Genomic DNA, 14,786 nt, shown 5'->3' on the forward strand with positions numbered 1-14,786 from the left:
GGTTGGCACTTTGTGTGTATGGATGGATTTGGGGTTTTCAATGCATATCATGCAGCCGATGACCATTTGTGAGATGCCTGTGCAGCGGCTGTGCTAGGCTGATGATGGCACGATGAGTGTAAGCCATCAGAGAGAAGATGGTACTCCCTTACATTTGCAGAGTCATTTGTTTCCTTGTAACAGCCCGATGTGCTGATGAGGGCAAGCAACATTAATCCTCATAGCTATCCTGCTCCAGGCAGGATGAGTTTGATGGTAAGGCATCCTGGTGCTGTTCCCAGGAACAGGATCTCCTTTCTTACCCTTACACCATCCAGCAATATTTGGAACAAAGTGCTCAAAGTTTGTGAGAAGATTTGTAGCTCGGGTGCTCGTTGTTGTGATTCTGTTCGCCGAGCTGGGAATTTGTGTTGCAGATGTTTCGTCCCCTGTCTAGGTGACATCCTCAGTGCTTGGGAGCCTCCTGTGAAGCGCTTCTGTGATCTTTCCTCCGGCATTTGTAGTGGTTTGAATCTGCTGCTTCCAGTTATCAGTTCCAGCTCCGCTGCAGTGGTCGGTATATAGGGTCCAGGTCAATGTGCTTATTGATTGAATCTGTGGATGAGTGCCAAGCCTCTAGGAATTCCCTGGCTGTTCTCTGTTTGGTTTGGCCTATAATAGTAGTGTTGTCCCAGTTGAACCCATGTTGCTTGTCCTCTGCGTGTGTGGATACTAAGGATAGCTGGTCGTGTCGTTTCGTGGCTAGTTGGTGTTCATGGATACGGATCGTTAGCTGTCTTCCTGTTTGTCCTATGTAGTGTTTTGTGCAGTCCTTGCATGGGATTTTGTACACTACATTGGTTTTGCTCATGCTGGGTATCGGGTCCTTTGTCCTGGTGAGTTGTTGTCTGAGTGTGGCTGTTGGTTTGTGTGCTGTTATGAGTCCTAGTGGTCGCAGTAGTCTGGCTGTCAGTTCGGAAATGCTCTGGATGTATGGTAGTGTGGCTAATCCTTTGGGCTGTGGCATGTCCTCGTTCCGTTGTCTTTCCCTTAGGCATCTGTTGATGAAATTGCGGGGGTATCCGTTTTTGGCGAATACATTGTATAGATGTTCTTCTTCCTCTTTTTGCAGTTCTGGTGTACTGCAGTGTGTTGTGGCCCTTTTGAACAGTGTCTTGATGCAACTTTTTTTGTGTGTGTTGGGGTGATTGATTTTGTAGTTTAGGACTTGGTCTGGGTGTGTGGCTTTCCTGTATACCTTTGTGGTGAATTCCACGTTAGGTGTTCTCATTACCATCACGTCTAGGAATGCGAGTTGGTCGTCCTTTTCTTCCTGTCTATTGAATCGGATTCCTGTGAGGGTGGCGTTGATGATTCGGTGTGTGTTCTCCATTTCTGTGTTGTTAATGATTACAAAGGTGTCATCCACATATCTGACCCAGAGTTTGGGTTGAATTTGCGGTACGACTGTTCTAACCTTCGCATTACCGCTCCTGCTATGAGTCCAGAGATGGGTGAGCCTATCTGACAACCGGAAGCGGCAGATTCAAACCACTACAAATGCCGGAGGAAAGATCACAGAAACGCTTGACAGGAGGCTCCCAAGCACTGAGGATGTCACTTAGACAAGGGACGAAACGTCTGCAACACAAACTCCCAGCTCGGTGAACAGAACCACAACAAAGTGCTATCAAAACATAGGGTGAGCTTCTGCTCCTTCAGTGGCATCTTCCCTGGCTACATCAGGCTGAATTGAAGCTCCAGGCATGCTGCAAATGAAGTGGTAATCTTTAAATAAGCTGCCAGAACCTACAACCCCAGGAGCAGTGAGAACCTCCAACTTGTATGCCCCAAATGTGCAAAGTCACTTGCCCAGGCTCTTGCTTGCATAGATCATGGAGGTGATGAGCATGCAATTATGTGATAATTCACCACAGGCCATGACAGTAATAGTGACTTTTTAACGTACTTGATGCCACATTTTAATACCCAAATGGAAATTCTCGACCTATGTGTCAAGTATTTACAGTTTAGCAAACAGATTCAGCTTAAGCTGAACCACAAAAATATTATGGGTCTCTGATTGAGACCATTGAACAGGTGGCACAATTCTCAGCCTGACATGGTTCAGGCTTCAGAAAAAAAAATCATGTGAGATTAAAAATTCCCCTGATGTTTAACCTACGTTGAGTTTTGATTTTGTCGAATCAAAATTAAAGTTGGAAAGGTCAAACCAACTAGTCAACAATATTATTGAAGCAGTATGAAAGCTTAATAAATCAAGTATTTAAAAATCACAAGTTGCCTTTTTAATTCTGGAATCAGGAATTTAAAAATGACATGAAGAGGTAGAACCCTTCCTACTCAAGAGAGACCTCTTGTGGTTAAACAAAATCATTTTTTCCATTTTGTGTTATGCAATGAGCAGCAAGGGTTTCTGAGGGGTGGGGTTTGCTGTCCCTTCTCTTGTAAATTTTTTGAAACGCAGGAAGCGAATTCCCAAAATTCTCTTCATTTCCTACCGTGATCTTGGCAAGAGATCTTTGGAAACCCAGGGTAAATGTTAAATAAAAACTGAGGAAACTGCGGATGCTGGAAATCAGAATCAAAGACGGAAATTGCTGGAAAACGCTTAGCAGGTCTGGCGGCAACTGTGGAGAGAAATCAGATTTAACGTTTTGGGTCCAGTGACCCTCCTTCAGAACTGATTATGATAAATGGTCATTAACATGGTTCCTCCAGGCTTTACATCAATCTGCCTCTGAAATTGCAACACAAACTCAGCAAAACGCGGCCTCAACTTATTCTGAAAGGGCAATGTAACTGAAATTGTGTGCAATGGGTGATGGAAACCATTTCACACAGTTTCTGTACAATAGCTATGTAAGTTCATTTGTTCCATGAAGGGGGTGCTGTTTTTTGTTCCAAAACACATTTTGTCTACCACACAATTAAACAATGTCATTGGTCACAGTTGGTCACATTTAAATAATCATAAGTTACTTGCATAAGAAGCACAAATGGTTTCCCACCTTGTCACAATGGCAACCATGCCTTGGAGATCTCCTGCTGCGGTTAGAACATGGCTGTGATGTCATGCTGTCAGCAAACCAATGTGTCCCATATCAATTCTAAAGGCATCAACCCTTCCGAAGTCACCTTGCAGCCTACTCAATCCACTCTTCAGTATATGTGGGGAAATGGGGTTGGGGAATGGGAGATGGTGGAAGGAGGGTGGGACGGTGTAGTGGAAGGTAAAGAGATGGAGGGGACATTTCCTGGACACTTTGTCCTGAGAGGCTGTCCAAATTCATGACCTCCTATATTTGGAAGGACAAGAAGAGCTGATGCATGAGAACATCATCACTTTTAAGTCTCCCTCCAAGCCACACCTTATCCTGATTTGGAATTATAATTGCTGTTCCTTTATTGTTGCTGGGTCAAAATCTTGGAATTTTCTTCCCAGCAGTAGTACAGGTGAACCTAGAACACATGGACAGCAGCTTTTCAAACAGGTAGCTCAACATCACATTCTCAAGGATAATTAGGCTTGGGCAATACATACTGGCCTCACCACCCACACCCATATCCAAAGAACAAAGAAAAACAAATCACATCCCTTAAGGTAGATATGGCAGATTTGGTTGGTGGACAGGAACAGGAGTGTGATAACAAGTAAGGCAGTTAGAGAGATCCTGAGTATAACACAGAAAAAGCCTTTGCCCTTGTAATTATTCAAGGGATTCAAGGTTATTGTAAATTTGGAGCAATGAGAGAAGGGATAGGAGGTAGAATATATTAAGTAAGGACTACATTATCCTCTTTGTGTGTTCATGTCTATGTACTCTTGGTGTTATAGTCTTCTTCCACAGTGTAATGAGGTCTGGCGTAGTCTGACACAGTTTCTTTGTGAGTATTGTAACTCCACTAATATGGTAGTATTTACACTGAGTGATGTGCAGCTCCAAGGCATCATCGCATAGTTGCTGCAGGGTAATGATGCCCTTACACAACAGAAAGGGTTCACGTGGGAGAGATGGAAAGTTAAAGACCAAGGGCAAGTACTAATGAACAATAATAATGTAGGTAATAAAACTAAAGTGAGAGAAAGGCACAGAGTGTACAAACATAAGACTGCATCAACAAATAAGATCAGCATGTGGTTGAAAGTTAAAATAATTGAATCAGAGGCTCTTTATCTGAATACGTTTTTTAATAGGTGTCACTGGCAAGTCTAGAGTTAGATTTTTTTCACTGAAGGACAGCAGGGAACTAAATGGATTTTAGTTACCAAAGGTACTCAGACTGGCTTGATGTTCCAGATTTATTAATTGCATTTAGGTTCTACCAGCTGCCATGATGGGATTTGAATTCATTTTAACCTTAGCTTATAGAGAGCTAGTCCAGTGATATTACTAGTAAGCCACCATCTTCCCTAATGCATTTAGCATTCATATCAAGCAGGATGAATTGAGAGCTTAAGTGGAGAAAAATGAGTATGCTATGATAGACATTACTGAAGCGTAATTGCAAACTGACCATAATAAAAACAAAATGCCGGAAATCTGAAATAAATATAGAGAATTCTGGAGAAACCTGGCAAGTCTTGGCCACATCTATGGAAAGAAAAACAGAGTTCATGTTTTGAGTCTAACATGACTTCTCTTCTGGGACTAAAGACCATCAGATTCTGGAGGTACTGACTTGCCTTGTAGGGCTTTAAAGAAAGAGGTTGCTAAGATAATGGATGCAATGGTTGTAATCTTCCAAAATTCCCTCAATTCTGGAAAAGTCCCAGATGATTGAAAATCTGCAAATATAATGACAGTATTCAAGAAATGAGAGATACAGTGAAAAGTGAATAGTCAGCCAGTGAGTCTAACATTTGTCATTAGGAAAATGCAACAATTCATTATTAACACGGTAGGAGCAAGATATTTAGAAAAACATAGTACAATCAGCTAGAGTCAATATGGTTTTGTGAAAGGATAAAGGGAAACCAGTAACTGCTGAATATTTGAATTTTCAAAAACCACACAATAAGGTGTCACATTAAAGGTTTCAATATAAGATAAGAGCTTCTGATATTGAGATGATATGATACCATGGATAGACAATTGGCTAATTAACAGGAAACAGAGAGTCAGGATAAATTAATCATGAAGTTGCCCACTTTGGCAGGAAGAATTAAAAAAATTATTTACATGGGTACATTCTGCAGAATCCTCAGTAAGAAAGCTCTGGGAGTCTTGGTACACAATTCACTGAATTTAGCAAGTAATTAGGAAGACAAATGGAATTTCTGTCTTAATTGCAAGGTGATGCAAAATAAAAGCACGGATGTCTTGATATTGCTGTACAGGGCATCGGTGAGACCATACCTGAAAGAATGTGCAATTTTTGATCTTAAAGTTTCATAATTTTTTGTTTAATAATTAAACAAATATTTGAGATGGAGATAGATAGGTTCTTGATTGTCAAGGGGATTAAGGGTCGGGGGAGAAAGCAGGAGAATGGGGTTGAGAAACCCATCAGCCAATATTTGAATGGCAGAGTAAACTCGATGGGCTGAATCGCTTAATTTCTGCTCCTCTGTCTTCTGGTCATATGAATGAGAATGAGCCAGAGTAACAACTTTTGATAAAGTAATTGCTGAACATTATTTTCATCACGTATCTATGCAATGCTAGAAAATAAACATGTCAACCCAAAGAGTCTTTCTTGTGTGTACCTGAAATAGGAGAAAATAATTTAGGGCAGAGAAGGTTTACTTTAAAGTTGTCCAGATTTATCCTATTGTAATCAAAGCTGAAGTTCATTCATGGGTGTTGAAATGGTGTAAGAGTATCAGGACCCTTGAATAACCTGGTGATGATGTCACAGAGTGCGTATCACTGAGCATAGATAGTCAGGTGGACTCTTTGGAAGAGGACTGCAACACTCTGAAATAAGAGAGAGTCTTGTGAACACATGGTCATGAAGATACAGGAAAGTAGGTTACAGCTTATTTAATGTGACTGTAAATCAGAGCCTGGTATATATCTGTGATTATTAAATTTAATAAATAGCCAACTTCAAGTTCTATGAGGGTTTGGAAAAATACACCTACGCATGCACAATATTTGTGGAGATAAAAAGAATTTAACCAGCTACACAAGAACTGAATCATGTGTGTCCTTCATGTATTGTGATTAAACCAACAGCCATTCATCAAAGAAATGTAAGATTTGCAAGAAAAGCACCAAATTAATGACTAAATATTTTACAACATTGCAAATACATATTGCACATTTTTAATGTCAACAAATGGACACTGTACCAAACTGAATAGATGTGATAATAGCCAATGAACAAAATGACAAGATTTGGACATTAAAATTATGCTGGATCATGGTCATGCTGAGTGACAATGATGGAGGTAAAAGGAAGATCACCATTGTTTTACCAGATCATAGAGCTGCTGTCTCATGAGAGGGAGATAACTGATGGTGGTTTAACCTGAGGTTCACCACACTTCAGGCAAAGGGAAAGGTTGAGGTTGAGAAGACCAATCCTTTGTGGTAATCTCAACTGGCGTGTGAATTGAACCCATGCCATACGGTAGCAACTCTGCACTTTAAGCCGGTTGACTAGCCAGCTAAGCTAACCAACTTAATGACAGTAGCCCTGTATTATTCTTACTTCTATCTTTACTGAAGTGTTTAAAGATTGTGATAAGACATGCCATTGGAGCTTTGTAGCAAACTCTGTGCCAGCATGTAAAAAGAATTTCTATTTGAAGTGATGTTACAGCAGAGTATGGGAGCTGCTCAAGGAACTTCCTCCTATATAGTTCCCCAAAACTTTACCTTAAGAGACAGTTAATGCATACAACCATTCAAAGTATAATTCCAAAGAGTTCATGTATCCCATTGTGCTGTGACACATTTTATTGTAGACAATCTTCACCACTTGCTTTTAGTAACTGGGAAGTCAATTTTTTTAACCTATTCTGTAAATCTGATTTTCAGTTGGACTTGGGAAAAGTCTTGCATACTTTTGCTCATCCTGAACTGTACATCCAACCCATGTATGACATCCTGTCTTTTCACACAGATGTCAGGTTTGCAGTGAATTTTGCAAATGTGATGGAGTGCATGAGGAGTGTGAGTGTAGAGTTGGCCTTCCCTTGTTTTTCCAACAAAGTGGCCCAACTCTCAACATTATTTAAAGGCTCCTTTAACCTCACACTCAGTCCATTATCCACCCCATACTGTTTCACTAGACAGACACATAGGATGAAGGAGCAAATTACTGCAGATGTTGAGGCTCTGATGAAGAGTCATTCAGACTCGCAATGTTAGCTTGCTCTCTCTCCATGGATGCTGTCTGACCCACGGTGCTCACCAGCATTTGTTGTTTTCATTTCATGTAGGATGAACGGGTTGACTTATTGAGAATAGCAAAATAAAATAGGTCTTTATTCATGTGAGTTCAGAAGAATGAGATGTAATCTTATTGAAACATACATGGTCCTGAGGGGGTCTTGACAGTTTAAATGAGAAGAAGATGTTTCCACTAGTAGGAGAATTTCAAATTTTGGGATATAGTTACAGAATAAGGGGACAGTCATTTAAAATTGAGATGTGAAGGAAATTCTTCGCCTCGAAGGTAGTGAATGTCTGACATTCTGTACTTCAAAGACAGATCACCAAATTTATTTAGAGGAGGTAGATAGATTTTTGAAATAGAGGATTTAAAGTCAATGAGGAGTTGGCAGAAGAATTGAGGCTTGGGCTGATAAGCCTTGATCTTATAGAATGGTGAGATAGACTTGAGGGGCCAAATGGCCTGCTCTTGCTTCTATTTCTAATGTTCTTGTGCTTGTCGTGTTTAATAAATGCTTTAATCTTTGTGTTGAAAGTACATTGGCTGACTCAAACCAGGCTGCTCACTCAAGGGGAAGTACAGCGGTCTACTGTGTCAATCCTATACCTGCTCCATGTATCAGCAGCTTAAACAGCAAACAAACTGCATATACAGCAAGCAAATGCAGCTATGTCTCAAAGACTTAGGGCAGTCACCTTCATCAAAGCGAGGCACCTCTCAGTCAGGAGTCCCTGGCACAGAGGGTCCAAGGCAGCCTCTTATACCAGTCCAGAGGATTGAACATGTTCAGTGTCTGGTCAAGTTGTTCCAGTCCAGGGAATTGGTCAAAGTTACGCATGTGGTTCCATAGTGGCCAGACCAGAGGTGAGTGCTAACCCAGTTGGGAAGATGTGTAATCATCAGTTAGGGGTCTGAGCATTTCTCATCCTGGACTGTCTGGGCAGGCTCACTTAAATGGGTAGACCACGGTCAGTCAATCAGTTCTATCCAGAGAATTAAAGGGTAGGGATGAATTGGAAAAGACAAAGGGGGGCAGGGATGCTGCTGCCACAGGAACAAGGCTTGGGAGTAGATGCCCTCCGTGACTACCTGGTCAGGTCCACGCCCCCCTACGGTTCCCTCCGTGACTACCTGGTCAGGTCCACGCCCCCCTACGATCCACCCTCCCATCCTGGCACTTTCCCCTGCCACCGCAGGAACTGTAAAACCTGTGCCCACACCTTCTCCCTCACCTCCATCCAAGGCCTTAAAGGAGCCTTCCACATCCATCAAAGTTTTACCTGCACATCCACTAATATCATCTATTGTATCCGTTGCTCCCGATGCGGTCTCCTCTACATTGGGGAGACTGGACGCCTCCTAGCAGAGCGCTTTAGGGAACATCTCAGAGACACCCGCATAAATCAACCAAATCGCCCAGTGGCTCAACATTTCAACTCCCCCTCCCACTCTGCCAAGGATATGGAGGTGCTGGGCCTCCTCCACCGCCGCTCCCTCACCACCAGACGCCTGGAGGAAGAACGCCTCATCTTCCGCCTCGGAACACTTCAACCCCAGGGCATCAATGTGGATTTCAACAGTTTCCTCATTTCCCCTTCCCCCACTTCATCCTAGTTTCTAACCTCCAGTAACTCGACCTGTCCGGACTTGTCCAGCTCCTTTTCCACCTATCCACTCCACCCTCTCTTCCCTGACCTATCACCTTCATCTCCTTCCCCACCGACCTATTGTACTCTATGCTACTCTCTCCCCACCCCCACCCTCCTCTAGCTTATCTCTCCATGCTTCAGGCTCTCTGCCTTTATTCCTGATGAAGGGCTTTTGCCCGAAACGTCGATTTTGCCTGTCCTCGGATGCTGCCTGAATTGCTGTGCTCTTCCAGCACCACTAATCCAGAGCCTTGAGTGTGGAGGCCGGGGAGGAAGGAGATGACAATTGTGAATGGGGTGACAACAGTATTTTATGGGAGCAGATCTGGTAAAGCATGGATGGGAAAGGGCTAATAGAGTAATAGGGTTCATCCACAGTCAGGAGAGAGATAGGGGCTTGGGAACAGTGAATAACCACACCTGGAATGGTCACCTCATTTCCCAGGAGCTGGCGGGATAGGTGGGAAGTTGCAAGATAGTGTAGTGGGGTGCACCTGGGGTGGTGTGAGTTCTATGGGGTTCATGGAAGGGCTACCAGGACGGGGGTATAAAAACTCAGGACTTCACTGACATGTGGAAGTGGAGGTTGGAAACTAAATAGCATTTGCTGTCATCTTCCATCGTGGTGGAAATTAAAACTAAGCAATGGAGCAGAAAATGAATGCCACAACATTCAGAGTAAGCAGAGTAAATGACGGAGGGGGTTGGAGGACCTACCAGTGTGTGGATTTTTAAAGGGAAACAATATTGTGCACAGGCCCATGTACTGTACATGACACAGATCTGTGGCACCCCAATCTAATGTGTTGGCTTCCTGATTTGTTTTGTACCTCCCTTCCTTAGACATCACTCACCACTTCATTCTCACCAACAATTTTGGTCATTGAGACCTGGGTCAGAATAGGGTTACTGTAAGACAAGGGGTAATGGTGTCAGCAGCATCTTGCTTCAGTTCATCTTGCTTCCACATGCTGCAGCCGGCTCTCAACACAAATGCCGATCAATGTTGCACTGCGGATATGCATAAAGTTACACATCATCACAGGTAAATTCAGAGCTACACAGACCATCAAACAAATTGATGCAATGCAAAACCAATCAAGTTTACAGAATGTGAGACCTCATGTACAGGGCACTGACATCCATGTCATACTCCCCACCCCGGAATAGGCCTGATGCAAGCAGAACCTCCTGGGAAGGAACTTCCAAGGGTCAGAATGCCACAGGCAGTGTGGAAATGGAGGGCCTGGCTACCTCTGAAGTATGCTGAGGAGATAGTTCCAAAGGGCCCATGTATGTTTTTTCTCTTCCTTGAGGCTGGGTGCCTCATGGCACAAAGCTGTCTCCTTATGAGGAAGAGGCACCTGGAGCAACATAGGGCTGGAATCAGATGTGATGGCACCATAGAGGTGGGGTGGGTAGTTTATGAGGCCAATTTGGAAGATACAGTGAGAAATCTTGCAAGGCCTCATGAGAAAAATCCCTTAAAAATTCAAGGCAACTAGCACTTACTCAAAAGATGCTAAATGCAGCCTGTAATCCTTTATGTGCCTATCAGAAATGTGAAGTAACAAGAACTGCCATCAAAAGGATATTCTGTTATTCCAACTTTTCAATATTTCTTGAGTCAACAGTTTATCTGCTGAACTTTAAGCTGTTAGCAGCTTTTCAAAAAGAATCACAGAAAGTGGCTATGCTGGTGCAGTTAATTAAAAGTAAGGCAAATGGAATCCTGGCATTTATTTCAAAAGGACTGGATTATTAAAGTAACAAAACGTTGTTACAATTATATCAGATGTTGATGAGACCACACCTGGAATATTGTGTTTAGTTTTGGTCACCTTGTTTGAGGAAGGATGTGGTGGCTGTGGAAACAGTTCAGCGGCATGTCACCAGATTGAATCCAGGAATGAAAGGACTGTTGCACGAGGTGTGATTGATTAGCTTGGGATTGTACTCACTGCAGTTCAGAGCAATGTGTGGGGCAGGGGATTGGGGTGGGGGGATTGGAATCTGACTGAGGTATATAAAATACTAAAGGAGATCGATAAGGTGGTCATTGAACAGATGTTCCCCTTGTGGGATAGCCTTGGACAAAAGATCATAGAGATAGAGTGAGAGGAGATACAAAACTGAGATGAGGAGAAACTACTTCTCCCAGAGGGTTGTGAATCTGTGGAACTCAATGCCCCAGAGTGCAGTGGAGGCAGATCAATTGATTCAAGAAAGAAATAGATATGCTTCTGATGAAAAGTGGGTTAAAGGGCTATGGGGAACACGCAGAAAAGTGAAGTTGAGACCAGGAATAGATCAAAGTTGAAACTTTATTGCTGGAACAGCACAGCAGGTCAGGCAGCATCCAGGGAACAGGAGATTCGACGTTTCGGGCACAGGCCCTTCTTCAGGAATGAGCAGAGAGTGTTCAGCAGGAGAAGATAAAAGGTAGGGAGGAGGGACTTGGAGGAGGGGCGTTGGAAATGTGATAGGTGGAAAGAGGTCAAGGTGAGGGTGATAGGTCGGAGTAGGATGGAGGCGGAGAGGTCAAGAAGAAGACTGCAGGTCAGGAAGGCGGTGCCGGGCTGGAGGGATCCAGCTGAGACAAGGTGGGGGGGAGGGGGGAATGAAGAAACTGGTGAAGTCCAAGTTCATCCCCTGCGGTTGGAGGGTTCCCAGTCGGAAGATAAGACGCTCCTCCTCCGACCGTCGGGTTGTTGTGGTTTGGCGGTGGATGAGTCCAATGACCTGCATATCCTCGGTGGAGTGGGAGGGGGAGTTGAAATGCTGTGCTACAGGTTGGTTGGGTTGGTTCGTCCGGGTGGCCCAGAGGTGCTCTCTGAATCGCTCCGCAAGTAGGCGGCCTGTCTCCCCAATATAGAGGAGGCCACACCGGCTGCAGCGGATGCAGTAGATGATGTGGGTGGAGGTGCAGGTGAATCTGTGGCGGATATGGAAGTTTCCTTTGGGGCCTTGGAGAGAAGTGAGGGGGGAGGTGTGGGCGCAAGTGTTGCACCTCCTGCGGTTGCAAGGGAAGGTGCCGGGAGTGGAGGTTGGGTCGGTGGGGGGTGTGGATCTGACAAGGGAGTCGCGGAGGGAGTGGTCTCTACGGAAAGCTGATAGGGGAGGGGAGGGAAATATATCCTTGGTGCTGGGGTCTGTTTGGAGGTGGCGGAAGTGACGGCGGATGATGCGCTGTACATGGAGATTGGTGGGGTGGTAGGTGAGGACCAGTGGGGTTCTGTCCTGGTGGCGGTTGGAGGGGCGGGGCTCAAGGGCGGAGGAGCGGGAAGTGGAGGAGATGTGGTGGAGGGCACCGTCGACCACGTCGGGGGGGAAATTGCGGTCCTTGAAGAAGGAGGCCATCTGTGTTGTACGTATTTTGAACTGGTCCTCCTGGGAGCAGATGCGGCGGAGACGAAGGAATTGGGAGAATGGGATGGCGTTTTTACAGGGGGCAGAATGGGAGGAGGTGTAGTCCAGGTAGCTGTGGGAGTCGGTTGGTTTGTAGTAGATGTCCGTGTTGATTCGGTCACCTGAGATAGAAACAGAAAGGTGGGAGCACGAGGTAGCGTCGATACAGTCATCAATGTAGCGAAGGAAAAGATGGGGGGTGGGGCCAGTGTAGTTGCGGAAGATGCATTGTTCCACATACCCTACGAAGAGACAGGCATAGCTGGGGCCCATGCGGGTGCCCATGGCTACTCCTTTTGTTTGGAGAAAGTGGGAGGATTGGAAAGAAAAGTTGTTCAGGGTGAGGACCAGTTCGGTCAGTCGAAGGAGGGTGTCGGTGGAAGGGTACTGGGTGGTACGGCGGGAAAGGAAGAAGCGGAGTGCTTTGAGTCCTTCGTGATGGGGGATGGAGGTGTACAGGGACTGGATGTCCATGGTGAAGATGAGGCATTGGGGACCGGGGAAGCGGAAATCCTGGAGGAGGTGGAGGGCGTGGGTGGTGTCACGAAGGTAGGTGGGGAGTTCTTGGACTAATGGGGACAGGACCGTGTCGAGGTATGCCGAGATGAGTTCGGTTGGGCAGGAGCAGGCTGAGACGATGGGTCGTCCGGGGCAGTCAGGTTTGTGGATTTTGGGCAGGAGGTAGAAACGGGCGGTGCGGGGTTGTGGGACTATGAGGTTGGAGGCGGTGGATGGGAGGTCCCCTGAGGTGATGAGGTTATGGATGGTCTGGGAGATGATGGTTTGGTGGTGGGGGGTGGGGTCATGGTCAAGGGGACGGTAGGAGGAGGTATCTGCGAGCTGGCGTTTGGCCTCAGCAGTGTAAAGGTCAGTGCGCCAAACTACTACTGCGCCTCCCTTGTCAGCTGGTTTGATGGTGAGGTTGGGATTGGAACGGAGGGAGTGGAGGGCTGCGCGTTCCGAGGGTGAGAGGTTGGAGTGGGTGGGAGGGGTGGGGGAGTTCAGGTAGCGGTTAATATCGCGGCGGCAGTTTGCTATGAAGAGGTCGAGGGCAGGTAGGAGGCCAGCACGGGGTGTCCAGGTGGACGGGGTGTGTTGGAGATGGGAGAAGGGGTCGTCAGAGGGTGGGCAAGAGTCTTGATTGAAGAAGAAGGCACGGAGGCGAAGGCGGCGGAAGAATTGTTCGGTGTAGGAATAGATCAGCCATGATCATGTTAAATGGCGGAGAGAGCTCGAAGGGCTTGTACTGTCTGCTCCTGCTCCGAATTCCTATGCTCCTGTGTCAAACCAAAAGCCTCCAGCTTCATTGCCTGCAGTTGATCAGAATGGTGGCTTATTTTCATTTCAAAACAGAGTTCATCTTCATCAATGGAGGAGAGAAAGGGCAGAGTTTCTTTTTCAACTTTCAAAGGTCAGCTTCTTTTTCAATTTGGAGCCAGTGCTGGCAATTCATTTAAATCAAAAGCACAAACCATGACAGCAGAAGCAGACGTTATTTTTATTTCTACAAATTTTAAGGCATTATAGCACTATAATTGGAAAAGTAACGTAAAGCATAATACCGATGTACTTTGATAGTCAATGTAAAGTATAATATATCTTTGGATCTGTAATATGAATCACTATTAAAATGAGCTATACTACAAGACAGATCAAATAATGATGATTTAATCTGAAAACCAATGTACACTTTCCTTTCAGAGTGTTCTTGACTCAGCTGGCATCCTGAAGTAGTCAAGAACCCACCAAGGATGTGTGTTTTTACAGTCTTGAGCCTTAGAAAACCTACATGTGCACTCAAAAATAGTGTGAGGGAAAAAAAGCAACTTTCCTGTCTCCTTCCAAGAATGTGCCTCCATTGTGACGACATTTGTATCCACTTTGTGCCTAATGCCAAAAGGTGCCATGAAAATTATATGGGGTTGGGAATGCACTTAAAAATAGATTTCCCATTAGCTAAGAACAATATCCAATATTGTGTGAAACGGTTCACACTTCCATTGCAACACAATTCTGAGGAGGCTAGATTTTCTCATCCATTTATATTGTCATGGCCGAGGATGAATGGAATGGTTTCCATATTTTTTAATCCCTTCTTGATCACTTGCACTAAACATTGCTATTCTTCTTAGCTCACAGTTATCACATTTCAATTAAAGCATAGTACAAGTGAAAATGAAGGAGCAAATTACAAGAGGCTGAAATTCATAGGGCTCTGAAAAGTATGGGCTACAGTGAGAAGTGGGATAATTGAAAAGTTGGGCAATGCCTTTCTTGACCTTGGGAGTTACTTGTTGCATTTTCAAACAGAGTTGTAAAATGCCGTAGGCCTAGCATGGACATCTGCAGGACCTCTGGTCACATGCTGCTAATCTCAAACAC

The 14,786-nt window shown here is 44.8% G+C and overlaps 1 pseudogene; it reads right to left on the reverse strand.

Moving 5' to 3' along the window:
• Positions 1-432: 432 nt before the first annotated feature.
• LOC148147532 (uncharacterized) overlaps positions 433-14,786 on the reverse strand; it is a 168,578-nt pseudogene continuing 154,224 nt past the window's right edge.

Source organism: Chiloscyllium plagiosum, unplaced genomic scaffold (assembly GCF_037043375.1).
Source record: "Chiloscyllium plagiosum isolate Xiang-an unplaced genomic scaffold, Cpla_swu_hap1 HiC_scaffold_16, whole genome shotgun sequence".
Taxonomy (NCBI): Eukaryota; Metazoa; Chordata; class Chondrichthyes; order Orectolobiformes; family Hemiscylliidae; genus Chiloscyllium; species Chiloscyllium plagiosum.